Source organism: Podarcis liolepis (assembly GCF_965112155.1).
Source record: "Podarcis liolepis genome assembly, chromosome: 1".
Taxonomy (NCBI): Eukaryota; Metazoa; Chordata; class Lepidosauria; order Squamata; family Lacertidae; genus Podarcis; species Podarcis liolepis.
Genome location: NC_139554.1, coordinates 85,788,530 through 85,802,072, shown reverse-complemented (window position 1 = coordinate 85,802,072; position 13,543 = coordinate 85,788,530).

Here is a 13,543-nt window from a genome sequence, read left to right as displayed (position 1 = left end):
ACCATCAAGAAAGGAGCATTAGTGGGTGGTAGTTATAAAAAGATTGACTACCCCTGATCTAGAGCAAGGTGGGGACTGGGTAGGCAACCTCAATAACATGAGAAGATCCTTGATGGATCAGGCCAATGGTCCACCTAGTCCAGTGGCCAGCTAGATCCCTATGAGAGGACTATAGGCAGGATCTCAGTGCAACAGTAATATATTTTTTTGTTCTCAGGGCTGCGTACTAGCAGTGGGCAGGGCTGGATCCCAAAGTAGGTGGGGCTAGAGACAAAGCCCCCCTTTACTCTCTCTTTCTGCCACTAGCTTGCTGCTCCTATCTCTCTGCCACCCTCCCCCCTCTCTTTTTTGGTTAACCCCTTGCCAGTCCATGAAATTAGTCTAAAAGTTACATGCAGCCCTAGGGTTGCAAGTTGCTCACCTGTGAGCTGGAGATAAGCATAGCATTTTCCTCTGGTTGCAACAAAATCAAGGGAATCAGTAGCCTGGTGTTCGTTTGGCCCTGTGTGGGCCAAAATCACCATCCCTACTGAAGTAGAAAATCTGTGTTTAATAAATACATTCAGAGGCCCACGGTTCCTGATTTGAAGACTACCTGGCTGAATCAACAAGTAGTTCTTTCTTCCGATGTATGATATGCAAGGAATGTGCTTGCGGTGCCGACAACAGCCATCTCCTGGTGACCTTCGAGTGGATGACTCCTTGGGGAGTATGTGTGTGTTTGTGTGTGACAGAGAGAGAGAGAGAGAGAGAAACACAATTGGAATTGGCTGACAGCCTACACAGTGGAGCGGGGGGGGGGGCAGTCAAATCTAATCAGTGCCCTTTCCCTTAATAAATCATTTGTCTTAATCAAATGCCCACCCTCCCCAGCTAATAACTCACGGCATCAGGGACCCAACTGCAGCAACAATGCGGCTAATGGAACAATTTATTTTCATAATGGTGCCGGGTTTGCTGTGAGCAAGGAGAAGGGGCAGGCGGCAGGCAGGGCTGTATGGGCTTGGGGAGGTGAGGGGGAGCAAGACTTTCTAATTAGTGAATGAAATTTGATGTAAGTCCACAGCAAGATGGATTTGCTTCCTGACAGGAGGCTTTTCTGCTCAAAGCACCTGTCAAGAGACGGAAATTAAATTATTTCTAATTCCTCACTAACCTCGCGGGAGTCACTATTCCACTGGGAAAAGGTGGGACCATTCCTTTAAATAAACAGGCAATTGAAGGACTGAACAGGAATGCGTTGACATTTGCAGACGGGAGGTAATGGCAATGCATGAGTGTATTAAAATCTCCTGTGTTTTCCTTTGGCAAATGCTAAGAATGAGGACTTAGCATAGAGTGGGGGCATTGGCAGGGAAAGTGAATGAACTAAATACATCTGTTCTGTGCTGTGAAATAAAAGAAATATGTGGGTGCAGAAAGACAGACATTTGGGTGTATTGAATTAACTCCTCCCCACCCCCAAAGAATAAAGCCCTAACAAACACACTGAACAGCTATGAATATGTTGTTAAAGACTGGGGAAGAAGAACACAATAAATAGGGGAAGGCATGGATTAGGAAATCATACTGGTGGTGAAAGGGTTAGGAAAAAGGACAGGAATAACAGAGGTGGCCAGAAAACTATGAAGACCACAAAAGATTCTTCCCTTGAGCCAGTTTTAAGCATTTTGCTGCTCCAGATGACCTATCTACCTACCTATCTATTTCTTATCCACTTTCTACCATAAGGTGTCGGCACTGGTTACAACAATATAAAAATACAACATTAAAAACAATTTACATTGAAACACCAACCTCTTCCACCCTGTATCTGGGATTCATAGTCCCTCATATTTAACCTCACAACTTTCTGTTGGGTTTCCAAGGACTAGCCGGATCTTCCTTCGCATTCCACACACAGAATTGCTTTGTACAGAGGCCTCCTGCTCTCACTTCCTTGTTGCACCCATTGTTATGAATCAACAATACAGTACTTCTGAACTGCTCTCCTTCCAAGGAACACAGAGTGGCATTTGCAGGACCCTCCCACTTGACTCCTCACATCAACTTGACAGAGAGGTTGCAGCTTGGCCAAAGGCCACCCAGAGTGGGATTGCAGCTCACATCTCTGTGCCTTAAAACCCTTCCCTTTCATTTTTGCAACAGCCAGTGTTATTCCAATGGCATTTATAGAGTTCTTTAAAAACAACAACTGAGGTTGGTAGTGACCAACCCCAAGTCTTTTCTTCAACTTGTGTGGAGTACATGCTGCGTTTATTGTCCGCTCTGGCTTCTCTATACTGTACAGATAGACAAACTATCCAGAGCGCAGACGGTGAACTCCACCTCTTTCCAGGCTTCTGGGCTAGATTAACCGGTTCCATTGCCTTTTAAGAAGCAAAGAACTGTCCGGCACGGAAAAGTACTGAAGGATTATTAGAGGAAATTCCGCGTCTCGATTTTAATCCAGAGTTATGTTTACCCAGACCACGTCCATCCTCAAGCACAGCTCTGTCTTCTGCCCATTGACGCTTCTTCGGGAAATGGAACTAGAGCCCGATGGTCCATGAACAGAACAAGGCAGAAGCAATCATGCAGCTTCCTAATAGCATACAGAGGCCTTCACTCCGAAGGCTTGGGATGCCCTTCCAGTCATATCGACTCCCAAGTTTTATGTCGGGGAGCTGAACTTCAGCTTCCCCTCCACATCTATGCACCCATCAATATGTAACGCTATCCTGAGTTTCCCCGTTTTCAGATTAGCCTATCCCTGTCTCATTTAGGTGACCTGACATAACCAAGGCGCACACACGATCATTCCAGTGCTGAAGGCCAATAGTTAACACCCACCCCTCCGTGCCAAGATGGGGCTTCACCTGTTGAATTTCTGCTTGTCACGCAGCCGGGAGAAGTGCTAGAGAACGAAACGTGGCGAGAATGGTGCGCCCCAGCGGTGCGCCTCGCTCCTTTCCCCCGCAGGCAGGCAGCCCCCTCCGGCGGTGATCCGAAACGCCCCAGAAATTTAATTTGTTTAATCTATTCCCTAGGCAAGGAGTCAATAAGCGAGCAGCGCCCGGCGTGGCCCTCGCCTCCGAGGTGTCAGCGTGACGAGGTGAAGTCCTCAGCCTGATTGATCCGCCACCGCTCCGGCTAATAGAGCCGCGCTAAGCGGAGTGATTGATATAATGGGGCTCATTAGCCTTAAAGGCTGCCGGGGGAGAAGCGAGTCGGCGCTTTATTTATGGCGTTCACACCCACACGATGGCACCTGGATTGGAAGGGAAGGTCGTTTGAGGGTCTCGCTTCATCAGGGTAAGGAACAGAAGGGACTCCTTGCTCTTGCCTGGACCACAAGTGAGGGTTGCCAACTGGCCAGAAACACAAATAAGCTCCCTTCCAGACTTGGTATGCAGAAATCAAAAGCCGCAGCTTTTCATTTAATGGAGATTATCATGATAAGAACATCGGAAGAGCCTTGCTGGATGGGGTCAAAGGCCCATCTAGTCCCACATCCTGTTCTCACAGCCCTCCACCAGATGCATGTGGGAAGCCTGGCACTTGCCAGCAACTGGTATTCAGAAGCACACTGTCTTCCAGCAGTGGATGAAGAACGCAGCCATCATGTCTAGCAGCCACACCCAGCTGTTGTTAAAGCTACAGAAAATAAATTCGTAAAAAAAAGAGATGGTGTCAGTCTCAGGGCTTTTGGCTCCTGATTTGCCTCTGTCTGGGAAGGTAAAGGCGTTTCCGTGCGCTGCTCTGGTTCGCCAGAAGTGGTTTAGTCATGCTGGCCACATGACCCAGAAGCTGTACGCGGGCTCCCTCGGCCAATAAAGCAAGATAAACGCCACAACCCCAGAGTCAGTCACAACTGGACCTAATGGTCAGGGGTCCTTTTACCTTTACCTTTTATAGAGCTCAAGCCATTTTGCTACCTGAGGCAGAGCAGCAAATGGCAAAGTGCAGAGTATGCCAGGAGCATCAAATTATTTGGTGGCTGAAATGAAAAATTCTCACAAACTGTACACACGCCACAAACATATTGCAACCACACAAGCATATATACACTGCACCAGGCACACACCACAAACAGGTAACTGTGACAGTGATTAGGCTTGAAAAAATGTTTTTGTTTTCCTCTCCAAGCATGATGAGGGCAAGAAGAGAATATATGTATGGGGAGGCAAGAGTTACATTTCCCTATCCAGCGGCAATCTCCAAGAAGATGCCCCCCTCCAACAATTAGACTTGAAAAATATAAAAAATAATAATAAGTACTGTGGGCAAGGATGGGATTAAATCTTACCTTCACCAGTTGATTTCCAAAAACCGCCCCTCCTCCCTTGCAATTGGGCTGTGTAAAAAAAAGCCTTCTGTTGGCACCAGTATAAGACTTCTCTCAGCCCTAATTGTAGTGAGGAGTGTTTTCTGTGGGGGCGCAGAGATGCAGGGGTAAGTTTAACACACATGCCACCACAATTAGCAGGCCTGTGTGGCACAGGGGTGGCGGGAGCTGGGTATGCTTGCTCCTGGCCTCAGAGGGCTAAATTGGATGGTGGCACCCTCCAGAGACTGGCTACTTTTTTGTTTAAGTTTATAATTTTATTCTAATTAGACTCCTGCCCTGGGCTTCAGACAAGCTCTGCATGGGCCTCACAGTTAGGAATGAAATACTTTTTGTTGAGTGCAATAGGACTATCTAAAGACTAATTTCAGCAGAGGGTAGATTATGGGTTGGCAGGGAAGGCCTCTGTAGGTGTGGATGTGCCCACAGACACCATGTTGTCAACCTATGGAATAAACAATCAAATATTCAGCAGGTGAAGTTTTGCTCACAATGGATTCCTTTGTCAAAAAGAGATAGTTATCTTTGGTGCAATTTATTCCTAGCATGCACAGGGTGGGGTGCAACTTCACTAGCCAGGCTCCCTCCACCCCCTTGCTTTTTTGTTGCCAGACTCCCCACTGCTTCTAGATGGGTGTCAATCTCACCTGCTTCAGGGTTAACCTGGTTGAGAGGAAGCAGCTACCCACCTCCCTTTGGCAGTGTTGGAGGGAGAAGTGGGTTAATCAGAAGCCAGAGAAACAGTAATAAATGCCCATTATCTTTTTAATGAGCTGACATTAATTAGAGCTCAAGGTCGTGGGAAAGGGGGCTGATTTATCCAACTCCTCTTGCCCATGCTGGAGTGTCTGCTCAATGAAAAGAGCATTAAGATGGAATGAAGAAGGGGAGAGTGTGCTATCAGCTGGACTGGTGGTGGGAATAAGCTTTGTGTAGGAGAAGCCTTGACTATGTCTCTATGTACATCCATCCATCCTGCTGGGCTTCATCTCTGCTCTCTTTTCTTGGCTGTGCTGCAATGTGATGATGATAACCTCCATTTCCATAGGAGGCTGTAGTTAGTTACTATATTTAAAAGATTTCTAATCCTTTCAGGGCACACTACTCTCACAAGATAGTTTGCAATAATTTAAAACACACAACAACAGTAGCAATAACTTCAGGATTAACAGTTGCTTTAAAAAATGGAAAACTTCACACACAAATGTAATAGAAATTTGGTATCAGGATGTGGCCAGGTGAAAAGGAACAGAATCAGACACATTCCAGGAGTATGGTATTGCTTTATTGAATCTGCTTCCACTTCATAAAATAACCATAATCCACCATGAACCCATGAAGATCTGATCTTGGTTAATACAACATTTGAAAGACCTTCCTTAATTGGACTTTTGTTTCTAGTCAGAAGCCTTGATGCCTCATCATAGTACCATCTCAATTCTCTCATTAATGTACTGTTACAGACATTATTGTCATCTAATGTTTGTATCTGAAACTCAGTTTTCAAAAACTTTTTGAAGTTATTTTCTTGTTTTAAAAAAATTAACCAAATGCATCAAGGAATTGAAATGTCTTGATATCTATCTACAGTATTTTGATATGTATCTATGTGTCCTGGAGCAGATGACAAATGTTGGCGATAGAGTGAGGAGGATAAGAATGTACATTTATTAAGAAGTTTTGTTGGGGAATATTGGGGAAATGGCAGGTTATAATTTAACTCAGGACCTATTAGTCATTTTGTTTGGTAACATAAAAAAATGAAAGAAACGGGGAGAAAATAGAAATGCTTATTTATTTACTTACAGCTGCCAGAATGCCAATTTGCAAAAAGTGGAAAGAGAAAGATTCCTCATCATTAAGAGAATGGTTGAACAGGACATGAGATATGCTAAAGTTGACAGACATAATCAAAAACAGAGAAATCAAAAATGTCAGCAAGGAAGCAAAAACTCTATTGAAAAATGGTCATTGTTTGGAGTGGAATAATCAAGTGCAAAATAATGTGCAACCACAAAGAACCACAAATGCTTATTACTTGTCTTCTATTTCCTTTCATCTTCTGTAAATGGAATTTACTATATTTTTCTCCTGCATCTTTATTTCACATGGAATGTTATAGATTCATGCAAAGCTTGTACCGTGGTACCTTGGGTTACAGACGCTTCAGGTTACAGACTCCGCTAACCCAGAAATAGTACCTCAGGTTAAGAACTTTGCTTCAGGATGAGAACAGAAATCAGGCAGCAGCGAGAGGCCCCATTAGCTAAAGTGGTACCTCAGGTTAAGAACAGTTTCAGGTTAAGAATGGACCTCCAGAACAAATTAAGTTCTTAACCCAAGGTACCACTGTATTACAACTTACTGAAAGTTATCAGTTTTTGTTTTTAAAAGCAGGGAGAGAAGAAATGTTTTAAAGGGCTGCTTGAAGACCAACAGCAATGAAATCACATATATTTCAGAGGTTCAGAACCACCACTGAAAAAGCCTTGTCCCTGATGGGGATGAATTGAGGGTTAAATCTGAAAATTTAAATTTAAACCTCCTGTCCCATGTGTGGGAGAAATATGAGAGTAAACAGGCTGTGAAACCTTTTTAGCAGAATAAAAACACATGTGCTTTTGCAGCTTACTGGAAGCTATGGATTAGACAATTACACTTCTTATTCCAGTTTACTTGTGGTCTGCTTGTGAATTTCCCACTGACACCTGCTTGGGTGCCGTGAGAAAAGGCTGCTGGATATGATTGGTTTGATGGCCAAATCTTCCCTTTTCTTATTTTATTAAATTGTAGCTAAGAGATGCTGAACAGCACGTGATGCCAGAATAAGGTTACCAGATTTTTTTCAAACAATCTCGGGTCATTTTTCTTTTTTTGAAAAGAGAAAAAAAAGTTATTTTAAAAAATTATTTAAAATATATATATAAAGAAGTAATATATTCTCTTCTGTGGTCTCCTCTGTCGCGCGGCCTTCCTCTGGGCCCCAGCCTGCTCTCCTGGAGCACTAGCCGCCGTAGAGTAGCTGCCGTAGATTAGACAATTACACCTCTTATTCCAGTTTACTTGTGGTCTGCTAAGCTTTCCCCTCTCTGTCCCTGTTGCTAAGAATGTTCCAGACATTTTAGAATGTACCAGATATAAAAACAAAAAATGTTTACTTACATTTCAATGCAGGCAGCAAATATATTAAGTATACCTGCAGTATGCAGGTGAAAATGCTTCTTAGTTACAAAATACAAAATTAGTTTCCAAAATGGAGTGTTCACATTGCTGGCATGAAAGAAGAGAGAGACTGAGGCAAGGAGAAAAGATTAAGATCCTTTGTCCTATTTCCTGCCATAGGAAGTAGGAGATATGATGTCACACCGACCAGTCTAGGAATGCAGGAACTCTGTGAGCCTTAACCCTTTCATATGCTTATTTAGCAAACATGATTGTCACTTTGACTGCAGATTTTCCTACAGTCCCTGGTATGCGTCCATCGAATAGCTCTTAATAGCAAATCAATGAACAGGACCTCTGATGCAGATCCTAAAGCTCAGACAGGCCCATATGGGTGCAGGCTGTTCTTCTTATATTGCCTTTTCTGATGTCCTTATTTGAAGCAGGGCTGCATGAACAGTTTAGGAAAAGGAAACTTTCTATGTAAGAGTAAGTCACACATGCTGAAATTCCTTATTCCCTATTTGCAGGGCTGACCTTACAATATAGCAGAGTGTGGCAGCTGTCTCAGGCAGCTGGTTTTGGGTGCCATGAAAGGACAGCAAGTTGCTAGTTATTTAACGTATTATTGTATTTTTGCTACCAGGAAAGGGTAGAGGCATTTTGGGGATTTTCTGTTTTATATGCCAAAATAACTTGATGGATACTATGCACCTTATCTCAGGTAAGCAAAATGTTTTTAATGGACTCAGATTCCTGCCCACAGCTCATTGTGGAGGGCCATGAGAGATGCTGTGTTGAAAGAAAAGAAAAAGAGCTTACATACTTGGCTGTTCTGCCCCCCCACCCAAAGTTCTGCTACTGTGATCTTCTATCTGGAACAAGCAGTGGAAGACTGGAAGGGAATCCGTATGAGACACTTGGATGTGAAGATATGGGGAGCTAAAGGACAGGATGGAGTAGGAGGAAGGAGGCCTGTGGTTGAGGAGCACAAACCATTTTGACAAAGCAGGGAGAAGAACTACCCTTCCCAGCACACAGACTTCATGGGGAAAGTAAACAAGGCAGGTTTCCTCCCAACCAGCCCACTCTTCAAAGATACTGTTTATTTAATGAAGCTACTCCTCAAACAAACCCCTCTGGCTTTAATGAACTGCTAGGCCAAGTGGAAAAGTGTGCTAATGAAAAGCTTCTCTGAAGAAGGGTGTGGGGTCATGTCCATAGCAAAGATAGAGAGTAGGGGTAAACGGCATCAGCCCCCCCATTTATTTATTTTAAATTTTGCAATATTTATACGCTGTTTGTTTTTTTAATAAAAAACCTCGAAGTGATTTACAAAAAGAATATTACAATAAAATCTTGAAATTTAAAACATTTCAAGAAAAGTTAAAATCAGTGATAAACTAAAAACAGATGGAAACACACATCAACATTCGACATAGCTAGGTAGCCTTGTCTAAACAAAAATGTTTTCAGCAGACACCAAAAACAGTACAGTGAATGCGCCTGCCTGATGTCAATAACCAGGGAATTTCAAAGTATAGGTGCCACCACATTAAAAGATTGTTTTCTTGCGTATGCAGAATAGCTATTATGCGGTACCTGTATCAGTGCCACTTTTACAGATTAAAATGGTTGAGTGGGCATATATGGGTAAGGTGATCTCACAGGTAAACTGGTCCCAAGTTGTTAAGGGCTTTATATATTAAAATACCTGGCCCAGTAGTAGCGAATTGGCAACCAGTGCAGACATCTGAGCACAGGTATTATATGCTGACAAGGTCTCACTTCTGTCAGCAGTTGTGCTGCAGGTATTCTGCACTAAATGCAGTTTTCCATTCAAGCACAAGGACCTGGCTCAAAACCACACTTTTCCTTTTGAGAAAACTTACTCAAGTACATAGCAAAAGGTAGTCCTTTTTAATGGCCCCGGGGGTCAAGGGCATTAAAAGGTACTTAGCTTCAAGAGAGAGATCATCACAAGATGCTAGGTGGCATATTAAAAGGTGCTAGGTGTGTGAGAGACAGGACAGTATTTCCTATCCAACATGCCTTTTCACCCATCATTTTTAATTTTTGTTGTTTCTTGCATTTCTTTCTCCCGTTCAGTGAGGTAGGTGAGGTTAGGAAAAAGTCTTTCTTTTTGTGTATAAAATTTGGTGCCCTTTGACCAAACAGTAAACATTTTTATCTGATTACTCTCAAACTGTTTTCTCTTATAGTGGCTTTAAAGTTTTGTTTTCACAGATTTACTGGATATTTTGTTGTTAATGGCCTTGAGCAACGGGAGAACAAAAGAAGGAACCTCTTCTCTCCGTCTGATTTTGGTGTCCTATTTAACCTTTGATATCTAGCTGGAAACTCACTTTTACCTTGATCATTCCCCACCCACCCTTCTCTTTTTGAACCTTCCCAAATTGGCAATTATTCCATATTACCAGGGCCTTCACATTCAGGTGAAACCTCTTCCAATTCTCCTTGCCTTTTAGTTGGGTGTGCAGGCAGAAATGCTACCACACTTGCTCTTTTGCTGACTTTAATCACCCATGCATCCTTGCTGCTGGCCAAGTGAGCTGTCAGCCTAGTTGTGACGGATGGCAATGGACTCGCACCTTCCTTCAATGGGAAATGAAGCTAATCAGAGCCTGGACACCTTAATCTGATTTGGGTCTGATTGATGACCTGCAGACTCTGAACTCATCAGTGCTGCTGGCATCTATCACTGACTGGTGCCCGCCCCTTCCAGCCAGCACTTCTATTCTGTCTTGAGCCTTGCCTAGACCCCTTGCCCTAGTCTTAGGCCCAGCTCTTCCACTGCAGGATCTAGACCTCAAGAGGAGATTGTGGGATTTCCAGGGCACCTGGTCCCAGCTGGGGTTTCCTGGCCGCAGATCTACTGATTACATTAAATAGGAAGACCCGTGCTATGGCTTATCCTAGTACCTGGCCAATTAGACATTGGCGGTAGATTTAATCCTCAGGAAATGCAGATCAACCCATCTCCAGTGGATTTATAGTCATGTGTATGACCAAAAAATGTCCTGCAGAGATAGCTAATGTGGTGCCATCCAAATATTGCTGGACTACATCTCTCATCATTCCTGACCAGTGGCCATGATGGCTGCAGCTATTGGGAATCAGAGTTCAATAACAAGTGGAGGACGCCACGTTGGCTACCCTGTCAGAGTTCCCTGTTTGGCATTGCAGAGTAGGAATGATGGGAGGAGTAGACATACCCTTTTTCTCTGGGAGGTTTGCCTAATCGTTGCTTGGAGCCTTACAGTATGAACTTGTCCAGCTTTAACTTCTGCCTTTTAGGACTGTGCCTGCCACTCACCCCTCCCCATTGCCCTGGACTCTTAAAGACAGCATGTTAAAGTTAATTGTCAAGCAGAGAAATGTTGGCTATGAAATCAGGTGGCCACTGGAATAAGTTGCTCTATGAATGATTCCCTTAGGGATCTTCCAGCTTCCAAACTGCCCTCCCAATTAATAGTGTTGTACGCAGTGCTATTTTTCTAGAAAAAGAGGTGCCGGAACTCACCATGTATGCCTCCCTTGTTCTCTTATAATGGTGACAGCACCCACCTGAGAGGGGCCAGAACTGAGTTCCAGCTGGAAAAAACTCTGGTTGTATGAAACTGCCATCTCCGAGTACTCCAAGATTCCAGGGTTTCCAGGATCACTTACCCAGGGTTTGTGTTTCCTTTTGGAAATGAGACCCGGCAGAGACTGTCTTTATCATTTATTTGTGCATATATACAACCTTAACCCAAGATGGAGGGGTTTCACAGCATAATCACCCCAAGAGGGTCTTGCTTCTCCCATAAATACAGCCCGGGATTTAAATAGACATCAACCATCATGCTCTGCCTGCTATTTTTTTTCTGGCTTCTTTTGCCTCCCACTTCTGACTCACATAACTCCTAACTCCTTACTCAAAGCTCTGGCTTGATCTGTTGAGGAAGGGGCTGGCTGGAGGCAGATGGAGTATTCCCCCATTCACTCTAATGGACCAGCCTCCGCTGCTGGTCGCTTTCCACATTATTTTCCATTCTCTCCAGTTTTCCCACTGAGACGTAATCAGCAAGGCCTTCCTTTGCTGTTTAAAGAGATCCTTCATGCAGAGCAAACTGTTGACTTTAGATTGACGCTGGGGATCATTAACCTTTGATCCAACCACTTCTCTCCCTTGAAGGAAAAAAATGTGTATATGAAATGCTAAATTACCCCCAGGAGAGATAAGGACAAAATTAATTGTTTGTCTGATTCCTGTTGTTATGAAGAGCTTGTTTCCCCAAATGTTTATGGCCTTGGCCAGTGGCAGGAGACAGGGAGGGAAATGTTGGTTTAAAGCCAGCTTGGATTTTTCCCACTGTGAGGGGCCATAGAAAATATTTTGCACCACCATGTAGGTTGAATTCTACCAAATGACTCCCTGCTCCCTTCCTACAAGCATCTTCCTGCTAGTTTCAATTCTGAGCTTCACAGAAAGTGACATACTGGGAAGTAACAGCATGGAACCAGTGAGACTTCCTTGCTCATGGGATGGGCCACCACCATCTCTAAAGAAATTGTGAATTCATTCATAGGTGTATCCACCACCTTTATCTAAAGCCTAAATACAGTTGGTCTAAAGTGATTGACAATCCATTAAGTGTCACATCACACATCATGGTTTTAGGGAGAATATGCAAAGCATTTAGGTGCACCCATAAAACTTTAACATGCAGGTGGCAATTGGGTTTTTCAGCCATGTGTACAGTTTATGTTGGAAGTTTTTTAATGAAATTCAGCTTTGCACTGGAGGCTGATGTGTCTGCAATGGGAAAGATTAGATTGTGAGAGGAACTTCCAAGTCTCCTAAACGTGTCTTTTTTAGGAACAAACATGCATTGACTTACCCGCAAGTGCTAGCCTGATGCACTGAGGGTTGCTGATCTCATTCCAGTCCCTCCCTCATCTTGTCTCTAAAAGCTTCTAAAGATAAGTTGCACACAGATAGCTAAATTACTCTGCTGAAATAGGTATTTGCATTCTTACACAAGTAAGAAGAGGAAGGATAAATAAAATATCCTACGCATCTAAAACCATCCAGTACATAGAACATTGATAATAAATTATGCTAAGTATTAAACTGTTCAGACATTACCGTCACCCGATATGAATATGCCAATAAGGTTAAAATAAGAAGCAATATGAGTGAAACATGAAACACATTGATATAAAATTAAAACTTCCACTTTTGAATAGCAGCACCATATTTAATCTTTAACTCCCAATAAATAGGAGCTTAAAAGGAATATTACATGAAATGGAGTGTGTTCAACTGTCCTTCATTGCTCTTCCAAAAGATTCCACGCATCCTTCACATAAGGACTAGAAACTTAGAAAGGGAAGGTAAAGGATATCAAAAGAAAGCTGAATTGTTTGGGGCTTCCTGCAAAGTCTGATATACAAAACAGGTGAGGACGCCTATAGGTCATCCCGCAACTGGCTTCAGGATTTCAAGTGGGGAAAAGGCAATTATAGGCCTTGAAGAAGACAAAAATGACTGTTCACGACCTAATATAACGACGATCTCAATGTATTTACTATATTATTACCCCAAACTGGGCGCAGAGTCCCGGGACTAATGATTGCTAACTGATTGCTAGTTGGTGTGTTTAGCTGGCAACCGCGATTAAAATCTTGATTTTATATAGTCTTCGATGCTCTCTATAAATGTAAGACAAATGATAGAAGTCCTTTCGGCAAACAGGATAGAATGCGATTGTGCGAAACTGAAAAATTAGAAAAAAGTAACCCCTGCCCTTGTTAAAACTGCAAACAGATTGAATCAATAATAATAGTTATGAAATAAAGCAATGCACTGGTATTCACCACCGATTTATTGTATTAAAATCTTGCTTACTCGGAAGTAAGTCCCATTGTGTCCAATGAGAACAGGACATTGCTGCTTCAGTGGCAACTATATGGGGGGCAATATGAATTTAGGGATGATTATATAATTAATATTCCAATGGAATCTCATTGGGCATCATGGACAAATTT